Here is a 15,402-nt window from a genome sequence, read left to right as displayed (position 1 = left end):
GTGCTGCCAAACAACTGATATCCATTTAAGGCAAATGCTTTTAATTAAACATATTCATCATCCTTTGGAAGCCATTTATAGCATTTGATTAGATTCTACTCTCTGGATATCTGCCTTTTAGCAATAGTACAGAGTGGTGAAAGCACCACATATGGTCTCTGTCACAAGTACTCAACTCTACCATTGTAATCCAAAGGCATCCACAGACAGTACATAAATGAATGAACATGCTGCATCCCAATAAAACTTATTTATGGGACTGGAATTTAAATTTCATATAGTTTTTATGTACCATGAAAACTTCTTCCTTTCACTTTTTAATACTAAAAGATATAATAACAAGTTAAGAGGAAAATTAAGATTCAGGCCTTTAGGCTGAAAGATCTGGTTAGAAAAGGTGTTGAGGCCAGAAGGAGCTAGATTTTTATTCTGAAAAGCTGCTCAAATATACAATTGACTTTATGGCTTTGGTTTTCTTGGAGGGGGAACCTTGACAAGATGTCTAAGGTCCAACATTTTTAAAGCTTGCATCAAATATATTCTAGACTTCTAAATCTTGTGCAATATGCTATTATTACATTGCTGCTGCTGCTAAGTCGCTTCAGTCGTGTCCGACTCTCTGCGACCCCATAAACGTCAGCCCATGAGGCTCCCCCCGTCCCTGGGATTCTCCAGGCAAGAACACTGGAGTGGGTTGCCATTTCCTTCTCCATTATTACATCGATGGAGGTCAAATTCCAAGCTACTAGCTATTGACCCCGGCCATTATCATATATAAAAGTGAATTTATGGCTTCTCAGCCTTCTGGCTAAGATCAAGTGTAGTATGTTTTTATCAGTTCAATATCTGATACATCCTCTATCCGAGAACAATATATTAAATGGATTTTTGAAGCAGAGAGTTGAAATAGGAACTTGCTCTGTTCACGACCTGATACTGCAGTACTTTCAGAAACAGTGCACCCCCCTCGGGGACAATTTTTGAAGTACGAAAAGGCAGAAGCTGGCCCTTTCCTGTCCTGGAGTGGGGTTTTCATTGTAAGCTGTCTGCAAGTTAGCTCAGGAATTTGATTTTCTCAGGTTTTCCTGCATTACTTGTAAGCGTTCCTGACAGTTGCTGGAAGACAAGCAAATAACAGTCTGGTAGGGGTGGGGGATGGGGTGGGGGGGAGGGAGAGTAAAGTGAATAAGGAAAAGTAGTTCAAAAGTTAGGCTTATTAAGTCTAGATCTAATACACAACATGATGACTACAGTTCTTAATATTGTGTCAAGGACTTCCCTGGTGATCCGGTGCCTAAGACTCGGCTTTCAAAGCAGGGGCCCCTGGTTCAATCCCTGGTCCCAGACGCCACAACTAAGAGTTCCCATGCTGCAACTGAAATTCCTGCATGGACAGTCTTCGTGCAGAGTTGCTGGGGTTTCCTGCGCCAACGGTGCTTGAAGGGAACCCGGTAGCTCCTCCCACGCTTGCTCGTCCCCGCCCCGGCCGGCCACGCAGAGCCAGCCCTCCTCACCACCTGACAGCGCCCTCCTACCGACCCAAGGTCCCCGCCGCTGCTCCAGTGCCGCACAGCTGCCTTCACCACCGCCTCTTCTCAGCCGCCTGCGATGACGACCGCATCCCCGTCGCAGATGCGCCAGAACTACCACCAGGACTCGGAGGCCGCCATCAACCGCCAGATCAACCTGGAACTCTACGCCTCCTATGTCTACCTGTCCGTTTCATACTATCTTGACCGCGGTGATGTGGCTTTGAAGAACTTTGCCAAATACTTTCTTCACCAATCTCATGAAGAGAGGGAATATGCTGAGAAACTGATGAAGCTGCAGAACCAACGAGGTGGCCGAATCTTCCTTCAGGATATCAAGAAACCAGACCGTGATGACTGGGAGAATAGGCTGAAAGCAATGGAATGTGCACCGTGCTTGGAAAGAAGTGTGAATCAGTCACTACTGGAACTGCACAAATTGGCCACTGAAAAAAATGACCCCCATCTGTGTGATTTCATTGAGACTCATTACCTGAACGAGCAGGTGGAAGCCATCAAAGAATTTGGTGACCACAAAACCAATCTGTGCAAGATCTGGGCCCCTGGATCTGGCATGGCAGAGTACCTCTCTGACAAGCACACCCTGGGACACAGTGAGAGCTAAGCCTCAGGCTGGCTTCCCGTAGCCACAGGGGTGACTTCCCTGGTCACCAAGGCCGTACATGCATATTTGGGTTATATTCATCTTTTCTATAAGTTGTACCAAAACATCTACTTAAGTTCTTTCTTTAATACTTCAAATAAACTTAGTACCAAAACAAACAAACAAAAAATCCTGCTTGCCACAACTAAGACCTGGCACAGCCAAAAAAATAAATGGATATTTTTTTAAAAAACAATACTATCAAATACTGGAAATTTGCTAAAAGCATAAATTTTAAGTGCTATCATCATAAAAAATATATGGTAACTATGTGAGGAAAAACTATATTAATTAGCTTGACTGAAGTGTCATTTTGCTATGCTTATGTATATCAAACCATCATACTATATACGTTAAATATGTACAATTTTATCTTTAAAAAAATCAAAGATCCAAAAAAAAGGAACAAAAAAGAGGGAAAAAATGTAAAAGCCAGTCAGTATTCTGTAATAACCCACATGGGAAAAGAATCTAAGAATAAGTGTAACTGAATCACTTTGCTGTATACCTGAAACTAACACAACACTGTAAATGAACTATACTCCAATATAAAATAAAAATCAAATTAAAATTTTAAAATGTAAAACTACTCTTATACTGCACCTGTAATGAAATAAGTGGTGGACAGGATTTGATCCAGAGGTTACAGTTAGCCAAGTCCTGATCAAGATAATCCTTAAATCCCTTCTGTATAGGCAAATTTAAAAAAAAAATTATTTATATATTTATTTATTTTTGGTTTGCACTGAGTCTTCTTTGCTTTGTGCAGGCTTTCTCCAGTTCCTTCTGCGGCTTCTCTTGTTACAGAGCACAGATTCTAGACACATGGGCTTCAGTAGTCACAGCATGCAGGCTCAGTAGTTGTGGGCACACAGGCTTAGTTGCTCCACAGCATGTGGAATCTTCCCTGACTAGGAATTGAACCCATGTCCCCTGCATTGGCAGGCAGATTCTTATCCACTGTACTACCAGGGAAGTCCTCAACAGGCAAATTTTGATGGAAAGACGGGTTTGGTCATCGTAGACTCAAGAGCAATGGAGAGTAAGAGTTAGGAGGTATCTTCATGCCTGTGTACTTTATGGTGGACAGATATGTTCACAACTTTGAGATGTTCAAATTCAAAACTACTCTCATTGCAAGAAATACTAGTAGGAGTTCCCTGGTTGGTGGTTAGGACTCTGGACTGCCACTGCAGGAGACACAGGTTCTATCCCCTACCTGCCCCATGGCATACCCCTCCCCTTCACCCCAGGCCCCCCAAAACCAAACTAATGCTGCTATGAACATTTGGTTCATGTCTTTTGGTGCACCAGTTACTGTTGGGTATATACATAGGAGTAAAATGCCTGGGTCAGAGATATGTTCATGTTCAACCATACTACGTACTGGCAAACAGATTTCCAAAATGGTTGTGCTAATTTATATTACTACTGTATAAAAGTTCTCATTAATCCCCATCTTCATCAATAATTTTGAAAGTATCAGACCTTTTTGTAGCCACACTGATGGGTTATAGTGGTTTTAACTTGTATTTTCCTGACTTCTTTTTCTGCCATGCCACAAAGCTCTTATCTTAGTTCCCCAACCAGGGATCAACCAGTGACCCCTGCAGTGGAAATCTGGAGTCCTAGCCACTAAATTGCCTGGGAATTCCCATGCTTTCCCCTAATTTCTAAAGAGGTTGAACCTGATTTTCACGTTTATTCCTCACATTTTGATTCTCTCTGATTTTACTCTCGATCAATTCTTAAAAATTTCTCTGATTTAATTACATGCTAAGGATACTAAGAAGATGGGGCAAAGTGTCTATACCCACATTCCTATCTCAGCCCCTATCAGTTATTCTAGGGAGAAATTTAGAACTTGATTTTTTTCTTTATCCCTCTTCGAACAGCTATTAGATGAGCAAGTCCTATTTCCAAGATGAATCTTAAGTCACTCTACTGCCATACGTACTGCCACAACTTGAATCCAGACCAATGTTTCATTCCTGGACTGCCACGATCACTTCTTTGGCTTTTGCCACGCCCATCTTCCTTTATTTTCCATATTGCAGCAATTGTTTTCAATGATAGAAACCTTTTGGTGGCTTCCTTTTACTCTGAGAATAAAATTCAAGCCCTACCACTTATAGCTTCCCTGGTGGTTCAGATGGAAAAGAATCTGCCTGCAATGCAGGAGACTTAGGTTCAATCCCTGGATCAGAAAGAGCCCCTGGAAAAGGGAATGGCAATTCATTCTAGTATTCTTGCCTGGAGAATTCCATGGACAGAGGAGCCTGGAAGGCTACAGTCCATGGGGTCACAAAGAATCAGACCTGACTGAACAATTAACACTTTGACTTTCACCACCTCTGGAAGCTGCAGGTTTGCCTTAGGCTTTCTCTCCAATCTCTCCAACCCATGCTTTATTGTGTCCTAGCTACAGTCCTCTTACCAGGCCTCAGTAAAAACACGCCCTCTTCACTCATCTTCTTTCAGTCCTTAACACCAAACTTCTTTCATTTTAACGAAATACTTGTCCCAGAGCCTGTTTCTTCTCATCCTTTAATTCTTAGTTAAATTTTACCTTATTTGTTTCCTTCATAACATTTATCAATAATCTGCAATTATTGAGTTTGTTTGCTCTTTGTTAGTTGCCTCTAATAATAATTATTATAATAGTAATAAAACAGGAGGGGAGGAGGGCAGGGCATAACATTTAAAAGAATGATATAGCCCAAGGACGTGACATAAACTGATTAGAACGAAATAGGTTCAAGAAGGCAGATGAGTCATCTTCCACTAAACCTTGAACTGCAGTATAGGCTCATTGTTACACATAGCAAGCTAAATGAAACATCCACAGGCACTATGACAGTTTAAGGTGGACCATAAATGAAACAGGAGGGAAGGGGGCAGGGCACAACTTTTGAAAAAATAAACCAATTAAAATTAAATGGTGAACACAACATAAACCAATTAAAATTAAATGATGCTGAAGCTGAAGCTCCAATAATTTGGCCACCTAATGCAAAGAAGTAACTCATTGGAAAAGACCCTGGTGCTGGGAAAGACTGAAGGTAGGTGGAGAAGGGGATGACAGAGGATGAGATGGTTGGATGGCATCACTAACTCGATGGACAGGAGTTTGAGCAAGCTCCGGGAGATGATGAAGGACAGGGGCGCCTGGTGTGCATGGGGTTGCAAAGAGTCAGACACAACTGAGTGACAGAACAACAACAACTGTTAGGAAGTGGCAGAGCTGCTATTTGAACCCAGATGACTGAACAACGACAATCTAGTTATGGGCTTCCCAGGGGTACTAGCTGTAAAGAAACCGCCTGGCTATTTGAACCCAGATGACTCAACAACAACAATCTAGTTATGGGTTTCCCAGGGGTACTAGCTGTAAAGAAACCGCCTGGCTATTTGAACCCAGATGACTCAACAACAACAATCTAGTTATGGGCTTCCCAGGGGTACTAGCTGTAAAGAAACCGCCTGCCAATACAGGAGTTGGAGGAGACACAAGTTCAATCCCTGGGTTGAGAAGATCCCCTGGAAGAGGGCATGGCAAGCCACCGAAGTATTCTTGCCTGGAGAATCCCACAGACAGAGGAGCCTGGAGGGGTCCATGGGGTCACAAATAGTCAGACATGACTGAAACGACTGAGCAGGCAGTCTACTTTCATTTTTACCAGTGCCACTGTCATTTTTTTTTTTAACTGTAGGTTACAATCTGTATGTACATATGTCAAGAAATTTAGGGCTTCTTGAAAAAAATTAAAATGGAATAGAATAAATCCTTACTCATTTAGTAAGGATAAGTACTGGTTTTGAAGCTTTTGACTCAGTTTTATATATATATAGTCACAAGGTGTGAAAGCTACTGTACTGTGCATTCTGCCTTTCTGTATAAGTTTCAGAACTGACCAGTGACCAGGTTCACCAGTGTATTCCCAGGGTCTAGCCCAGCCACTGGATCACAGTAAGTACACAGTGCATATTTATTAACTTACCAATAATAAACTATGGTAAATATTAAAAAGGTGATTAAAATTTTTTCCTTAATTTCTCTACAAAGTTTACTTCTTCTTATGTCAACCATTTGTGCCAGTATTCATAAAGCTATACTAATATTAAATCTAACTGTTATGAAGAATTCAGAAAGGTTATTAATTTGTTGTATACCCTACTATTTGAAAATCTGTTCTTTGAAAACTGGAACAGAAAAAGGTATGCTTCCTTGAGCTTATACTTTTAAAACATTTTTTAAAAGATTAAATATTACTTAACTATTATTTGTGTTATTTCAAGTTATTGTAAAAGCACAAAGAGTAAATAGTGTGGCAGGAAAGGCAGACAGTTCAGACAGTGGTTGAATGTCAACTCTAGGCATAACTGGCTGAGAGTTTTCAAGCAAGACACTTAAACTTTTGAAAGTTCCCATTTTTGGTTCAGTTCAGTTGCTCAGTCATGTTTGATGCTTTGCAACCCCATGGACTGCAGCACACCAGGCTTCCCTGTCCATCACCAACTCCAGAGCTTGCTCAAACTCATGTCCATTGAGTTGGTGATGCCATCAAACTATCTCATCCTCTGTCATCACCTTCTCCTCCTGCCTTCAATCTTTCCCAGCTTCAAGATCTTTTACAATGAGTCAGTTCTTCACATCAGGTGGCCAAAGTATTGGAGCTTCAGGTTCGGCATCAGTTCTTCCAATGAATATTCAGGACTGATTTTCTTTAGGATTGACTGGTTTGATCTCCAAGGGACTCTTAAGAAGTCTTCTCCAACACTATAGTTCAAAAGCATCAATTCTTCAGTGCTCAGCTTTCTTCACAGTCCAACTCTCACATCCATACATGACTACTGGAAAAACCATAGCTTTAACTAGATGGGCCTTTGTCAGCGAAGTAATGTCTCTGCTTTTTAATATGTTGTCTAGGTTTGTCATAGTTTTTCTTCCCAGGAGCAAGCATCTCTTAATTTCATGGCTGTAGTCACCATCTGAAGTGATTTTGAAGTCCAAGAAAATAAAGTCTGTCACTGTTTAGAGTGTTTCATCATCTATTTGCCATGAAGTGATGCGGCCAAATGCCATTATCTTCATTTTTTGAGTGTTGAGTTTTAAGCCAGTTTTTCTCACTCTCCTCTTTCACTTTCATTAAACTAGTGTGTTAAAACCTACATAAAAGTAGAGAGATCTACCTTCTTAGGAATGGCAATCTGGCTGAAAGGTAGCCTAGTTTTGTTTTGAAGCTATGATAAGCACAGTGTTTTCACCTATTTGTATGATACAGATAAGGTTTTAAAAAAAAGCAATTTTTTTCTAAAGGTGCTTTTATTCTCACTTGATCTAACATTGAATACCTCAGTTGTATTAAGTGAAGTGAAGGAGCAAAGCACATTATCATTGACCCTACATTGAAGGTTAGAGATAAGTAGAAGCATTTACTAGTTACCTTAGAATTAGCTTATTATTAAAGCAATTATTACAATAAACAGAGTCTAAGGCTCTCCAATAGGAGGTAATAATGGCTCAATATATCTAGTTTAAGAATCTTTTTAAAAAATGTTATTTTATAGGTAGTTAAAAAAAACAAACAAACTTGGGACTTCCCCAGTGGTCCAGCAGTTAAGAATCTGCCTGCCAGTGCAGGGGACATGGGTTAGATTCCTTGTCTGGGAAGATCCCACATACAGAGGGGCAACTAAGCCTGTGCACCACAACTACTAAAATCCACCTGTCTTAAATCCTGTGCTCTGCAATGAGACAAGCCAACACAATGAGAAGCTGGTGCACCACAACAAGAGAGTAGCTCCGACTCGCCACTGCTAGACAAAGTCTGCACATAGCAATGAAGACAGCACAGCCAAAAATATATGAAATAATAAAAAAAAATATCTCTAGGGGACTTCCCTGGTGATCCAGTGGTTAAGAATACCCCTGCCAACACAGGAGACAGTTTGTATTCCTGGTCCTGGAAGATACCACACACCATGGAGCAACTAAGCCATGCGCCACAGCTACTGAAGTCTGTGTGGTTAGAGCCTGTGCTCCACAACAAGAGAAGCCCCCAATCTCTGCAACTAGAGAAAGCCCTCTCACATTAATGAAGACCCAGCACAACCAAAAAAAAAAGTCTAAAAAAAATCTCTGAGCTCAGTTTTATCTTCTCCTTGAAATTTAGGACTTTGGAAAGTCCCTTGAAGATCTATATTAACATATTCTAAACAGGAAAAACAAGATTCACCTCTTAGAGGTTCATTTGAACATGTGATCATCAAGTTTGTATAATTACTTTAGATATTCCATTACTTCTGAGCCTTAGAGACCCATTCTTTCTTTTTTGAAAAGATAATCCTATACCTCTGTTCTAGATTCCAGTTTCCCATTAAAAAAAAAAAAAAGATCAGACTTCTAAATCTTGGTAACACAGTAAAATTGATGCTTGGTTAAGCATATGCATTTAAAAGCATAAAAATAGGTAGTATTATTGAGCTAAGCTCTTGGTAAGCATTTTACACATATTATCTTATGTAATCTTCACACTAATTATATTAAATAAGTAGAAGTGGAGGGAGAGAGGCTGGCCAGTTAAAAAGTTGTAACAGTATTGTTGTTAAGTCACTAAGTCATGTCTGACTCTTTGCAACTCATTGGGCTGCAGCACATCAGGCTTCCCTGTCCTTCACTGTCAGAGTTCTCTCAAACTCATGTCCATCAAGACTGTGATGCCATCCAACCATCTCATCTTCTGTGGTTCCCTTCTCTTTTTGCCTTCAATCTTTCCCAGAATCAGGGTCTTTTCCAATGAGTGGACACTTAGTATCAGGTGGCCAAAGTATTGGAGCTTCAGCATTAGTCTTTTCAATGTAACAGTATTACAGAAGCATAAAGGCCGTTAGAGTAGGGTGGTGGCAGTGGAGAAAGTAAGACTTTGTGATAGACAGTTAGGAGGTACAATTAACTGGTCTTGGTGAGTGTCTAGAACACTGCTTGGCAGATGCTTGAGAGATATTTGTAAATTAACAGATTATGGAGAGAGGGCTAAGGGAGTGAAAGGGTCACTTCTAGGTTATATGGTGGTACATTCACTATGATAGGGAAAAGGGAAGGAAACCTGGTTAAAGGATGGACCTCTCTCACATTCCTACTGGTAGCTGGTTTTTCCATCCCCATTGCCTTGATGGCAGTATTTTGAATCAAATAACTTGTTTCTCCAGGCCAGATAGGGAGCCTACCCAAGGGCAAATAATTCATGGGATGGCTAATGATCTGTGTGATCGGGGTACAAAACATAAATTAAATCGAATCTTTTTTCACTTATTTTGAACTAAGAAGCAGAGGCAGAATCTGGCAGAGGACAGGCCAAATGACTTAACCTAACAGAGGTTCAGCAGTGGCAAATGAGATCAGTTAGATTCCCATCAGATATCAGGTGGAAAGCGCAAAATGAATAATTTGAAGAGAATTATTATTTGAGGGCTTCCCAACAAATGGCTCAGTGGTAAAGAATCTGTCTACCAATGCAGGAACCCCAGGAGGCTCAATCTCTGGGTCGGGAAGATCCCCTGGAAGAGGAAATGGCAACTTGCTCTAGTATACTTGCCTGGAGAATCACAGGGACAGACGTAGCCTGGTGGGTTACAGTTCACAGAGTCCCAAAGAGTCAAACACGACTGAGCACACACATACATTAAATTACTTACAGAGGTGCAGGTAAGAGTCAGGGAAAACCAACAAGGGATGGTGCACCACCTCAAGGGCTAGCGGTTATTATTACACTTCGGCCTCTAGAGGCAAAGGGAATGCTTAGAGTCTGCAGTCAACCCTTGGTGATCCATCTTAGGGAATAAGGACTATGACCCCACTATCTTTTGGCGCTGAATCTCCAGCAGATACTTCCCACTACCTGAATCCACAGAGATACCAAGTAGGACAAGGTATTATCACAGGTGTAATCCAGGCAGAGTCAGCTCTTCCTGACACAAGAGCAGGGAAGGGGTGGAGAGCAGATATGGAGGAGCAAATAGGAGATAGGTGAGGTTGTTTCCAACAGTCAGTTACGTGGAAGCAAGAGTTAGTAACGTGTTTGAAAGAGGACAACAAATAGCCAGCTCCCTTCACTGACATTAGTGGTAATACACTAGAGTGAAGATACCCTATCATCTTCAGTTCTTTGCAGACCTTTTGAATACACACTAACCCTCCAGTTTTCTCCTTGCAAGTACAACTTATTGCCAAGAAAGTCCTTTTGTATTTGTTCAATAAAGCATTATGATTTTTCACTTCAGAAACAACAACAAAACTGCAAACAAACAAAACCACCAACCATGGTTAAGTAGTACATATGAATCTAACCTCAGGAACCACTCCACATACCCTTCTTTTCAACTGAATCTACATCTTTAATCCACTCTATTTAAATAAATGGTAAAACAGCTGAGAAAAGAGACGCTAAAGGCAAAGGAGAAAAGCAAAGATATACCCATCTGAATGCAGAGTTCCAAAGAACAGCAAGGAGAGAGAAGAAAGCCTTTCTCAGTGAGCAATGCAAAGAAATAGAGGAAAACAATAGAATGTAAGACTAGAGATCTCTTCAAGAAAATTAGAGATACCAAGGGAAAATTTCATGTAAGATGGGCACAATAAAGAACAGAAACGGTATGGACCTAACAGAAGCAGAAGATATTAAGAAGAGGTGGCAAGAATACACAGAAGAACTGTATGAAAAAGATCTTAATGACCCAGATCACTCACCTACAGCCAGACATTCTGGAATGTGAAGTCAAACGGACCTTAGGAAGCATCACCACGAACAAAGCTAGTGGAGGTGATGGAATTTCAGTTGAGCTATTTTAAATCCGAAAAGATGATGCTGTGAAAGTGCTGCACTTAATGTGCCAGCAAATTTGGAAAACTCAACAGTGGCCAGAGGACTGGAAAAGGTCCATTTTCATTCCAACCCCAAAGAAAGGCAATGCCAAAGAATGTTTAAACTACTGCACAATTGCACTTATCTCACACACTAGTAAAGTAATGCTCAAAATTATCTTCAACACAATGTGAAGGAAGAAATTGCAGATGTTCAAGCTGGATTTAGAAAAGGCAGAGGAATCAGAGATCAAATTGCCAACATCCGTTGGATCATCAAAAAAGAAAGAGAGTTCCAGAAAGACAACTACTTCTGCTATATTAACTACACCAAGCCTTTGACTGTGTGGATCACAAAAAGCTGTGGAAAATTCTTAAAGAGATGGAATACCAGACTACCTTACCTGCCTCATGAGAAATCTGTATGCAGGTTAGGAAGCAACAATTAGAACTGGACATGGAACAACAGACTGGTTTCAAACTGGGAAAGAAGTATGTCAAGGCTGTATATTGTCATCCTGTTTATTTAACTTATATGTAGAATATATCATGAAAAATGCTGGGCTGGATGAAGCACAAGCTAGAATCAAGATAGCCGGGAGAAATATCAATAACCTCAGATATGCAGATGATACCAGCCTTATGGCAGAAAGCAAAGAAGAACTAAAGAGTCTCTTGATGAAAGTGAAAGAGGAGAGTGAGGAAGTTGGCTTAAAACTCAACATTCAAAAAACAAAGATCATGGCATCTGGCCCCATCACTTCATGGCAAATAGATGGTGAAACAATGGAAACTGTGTTAGACTTTATTTTGTTGGGCTTCAAAATCACAGCAGATGGTGACTGCAGCCATAAAATTAAAAGATGCTTGCTCCTGGAAAGAAAAACTATGACAAATCTAGATAGCATATTAAAAAGCAGAGACATTACTTTGCTGACAAAGGTCTGTCTAGTCAAAACTATGGTTTTTCCAGTAGTCATGTATGGATGTGAGAGTTTGAACATAAGGAAGGGTGAGCACCAAAGAACTGATGCTTTCAAACTGTGGTTGGAGAAGACTTGAGAGTCCTTTGGACTACAAGGAGATCAAAGTGGTCAATCCTAAAGGAAATCAGTCCTGAATATTCATTAGAAGGACTGATGCTGAATCTGAAGCTCCAATACTTTGGCCACCTAATGTGAAGAGCTGATTCACTGGAAAAGACCTTGATGCTGGGAAAGAATGAAGGCAGGAGGAGAAGGGATGACAGAGAATGAGATGGTTGGATGGCATCATCGACTCGATGGTCATGAGTTTGAGCAAACTCTGGGAGTTGGTGAAGGCCAGGGAAGCCTGGTTTGCGGCAGTCCATGGGGTGCAGAGTTGGATCTGACTGAGCGACTAAACTGAGAACAGATACCATTTTAACAGGCTTTTGTAAAAGAGACTGAAGAAGCACCTGGGGAAATTCCAAAAGGCTGATTATAACAGGAAGATCACCTAGTTGATAGGTAAAAGCATAAGGCTTCACCAATAAGAGTAAGTGAAGATGGTGCGTGCTAAGTTGCTTCAGTCCTGTCCGATTCTTTGTGACCCTATGAAGTGTAGCCTGCCAGGCTCCTCTGTCCATGGGAGTCTCCAGACAAGAATACTGAAGTGGGTTGCTATTTCCTCCTCCAGGGGATCCTCCTGACCCAGGGATCCAACCTATATCTCTCTCTTACATCTCATGCATTGGCAAGCAGGTTCTTTACCGCTAGCACCACCTGGGAAGCCCAGTAAAGATGGTGCCTCTCTGGAAACAAACTTTAAGGTGGACGTACAATGACTTAATTAATTGGAAATGGGCTTCCCTGATAGCTCAAAGGTAAAGAATCCACCTGCCATGCAAGAGATGCAGGTTCGATCCTGGGGTCGGGGAGAGTCCCTGGAGAAGGAAATGGTAACCCACTCCAGTATTCTTGCCTAGGAAATCCCATACACAGAAGAGCATGGCTGGCTACAAGCCATGGGGTCACGAAAGAGTCAAACACGACTTAGCAACTAAAGAACAATGACTGGAAAAAGGTTTATAAGGTTGCTTCAGTTCAGTCGCTCAGTCATGTCCAACTCTTTGCGACCCCATGAATTGCAGCATGCCAGGCCTCCCTGTCCATCACCAACTCCCGGAGTTCACCCAAACTCATGTCCATCGGGTCGGTGATGCCATCCAGCCATCTCATCCTCTGTCATCCCCTTCTCCTCCTGCCCCCAATCCCTCCCAGCATCAGAGTCTTTTCCAATGAGTCAACTCTTCACATGAGGTGGCCAAAGTATTGGAGTTTCAGCTTTAGCAACAGTCCTTCCAAAGAACACCCAGGACTGATAAAATGGACTGGTTGGATCTCTTTGCAGTCCAAGGAGACTCAATGGAAAAGACTCTGATGCTGGGAGGGATAGGGGGCAGGAGGAGAAGGGGACGACAGAGGATGAGATGGCTGGATGGCATCACCGACTCGATGGACATGAGTTTGAGTAAACTCCGGGAGTTGGTGGATAGGGAGGCCTGGCGCCTCGATTCATGGGGTCGCAAAGAGTCGGACAAAACTGACCGACTGAAATGAACTGAACATATATCCATTCCATGAAAAAGTATTTGGACTACGGGTTAATTCATAAACAACGGTTCTCTACAAAGCAAAACAAAACAAAACCTTGTATAAAAACAAACAGTGCTTCCCTGGCGGCTCACTGGTAAAGAATCCGCCAGTTAATGCAGATGACATGTGTTAGATCCCTGGTCAGGGAAGACCCCACAAATGCCCAGCAACTAAACCAATGGTCCACAACTATTGAGCGTGTGCCTTAGTGTCGGAGCCGCAACTACGAAGCCCTGGAGCCCTAGAGCCTGTGCTCCTGCAACAAGAGAAGCCATGAAGTGAGAAACCTGACCATTGGAACTAGACAAGTAGTACCCCTCGCAGCAAGAAAGACCTAACACAACCCCAAACAAACAAAAAAGAACCTAACATATAGCACAGGGAACTATATTCCATATCTTGTAACAAGCTATAATGGAAAATAATTTGAAAAAGAATATATATAACTGAACCCCCCTGCTGTACACCTGAAACACTAAAAAAAATTTTTTTTAAAGACACAGACAAAACCTGTAACTTTTTTTTATTTTTTTAAGCCGGCTTAGTATTATCTGTTTTACTCCTAAGCACTTAAAAAATTTCGGATTGTGGGTGGGAATAAGGGCGGGGAAATGCACTAATTCTGGTCCCGGGGCAAAGGTTTCTTAAAGTTACCTATAAATTACAGTTTTTTATTTTTGACGTGACTCAAGATCACAGGTGACCACAGTTCCTGAAAACGCCAGGGGAAATCTTTTCACCGGGCGAAGCGACGGACGAGGAGAGCAAACTGGCCCGGTGGTGGAGGAGGGACCCTAAGGCCCATTCGGTAGCCGCCCGGGGTCGGCCGCCCAGATTACCCACTTCGCCCCGAGGGAACTGGTCTTCAGGGCCCGGGGTAAAGCGACCCCAGCCCTCGGCTGCCCAGAGCCACGTGCGTCGGGCGCCCCGCCCCTCCCTCATAGCCGGCCGAGCGAGGCGCAAGCCCGTTGCGAGTCACAGAGGCCTGGTGCGCGCCCCGCCCCTGTGCCCGTAGCAAGGGCCGCAGTGGCCCGGGAGCCGGGGAATCGCCCTGTTCGCTCTCCTTTCCCCTCGGCTGGCCGCTGGGGCGGGGCCGGCCCTCAAGCAGGGCGGCACCCAGGCGGGCTCGTCAGTCCCCCACCGCGGGCGGCGGCCTGGCGAGGTCCGGAGCCGGTGAGTAGCCACGTCACGCTCCTCCGGGAGGCCCCGCCCCCGCTCCGTCCTCTCGGACCGCCCCCTTTCCCGGCCCCGCCTCCGCCCCCGCGAGCAGTTACCGGCAGAGGTAGCTCGCGCCTCTCCGATTCTGCTAGAGGTCCTCAAGCCTCGGCTTGCGGTGCTTTTGCCTCAGCCCGCGCCGGGTGAGGGCACGCGGCTGGGGCTGCGACGCCCGGCGCGTGTTGGCAGGCTCGGGGCTAGCGCCGCTGAGGCAGGCTGGGCCGACAGGCGGTTAGCGCCCCGTTCGACGCGGGGAGGGGCGGCACGCCGAGAGCTGCACGGCCTCCTCACCCGACGCGGGCGGCCGTGGCGACGGCGGCCGGGTTCTCGGGTTCTCTTCCTCAGGCCAGAGCCAGTCGGTGTCCCGGCGGAGCGACGGGCAGCCGGGCTCCCTTGCCCCGGGCCCCCCCTGGCTGGGGCGGCTGGGGCAGGGGGACCATGTCTGCTCGCGTTCCAGTGCCCGCCGCTCACCCTCGGGAGGAGCCTCCCGTGGCGGCAGCTGAGAGGGAGTCG

General features: G+C 43.6%; 2 pseudogenes; both read left to right on the top strand.

Moving 5' to 3' along the window:
- Positions 1 to 788: 788 nt before the first annotated feature.
- LOC138094184 (U2 spliceosomal RNA) lies at positions 789 to 967 on the top strand (annotated as a pseudogene).
- A 641-nt stretch (positions 968 to 1,608) lies between these two features.
- Positions 1,609 to 2,154, top strand: LOC138094056 (ferritin heavy chain pseudogene; annotated as a pseudogene).
- Positions 2,155 to 15,402: the final 13,248 nt, after the last annotated feature.

This window comes from Capricornis sumatraensis, chromosome 17 (assembly GCF_032405125.1).
Source record: "Capricornis sumatraensis isolate serow.1 chromosome 17, serow.2, whole genome shotgun sequence".
NCBI classification, from domain to species: domain Eukaryota; kingdom Metazoa; phylum Chordata; class Mammalia; order Artiodactyla; family Bovidae; genus Capricornis; species Capricornis sumatraensis.
This window is presented reverse-complemented; position numbering and strand designations above follow the sequence as displayed.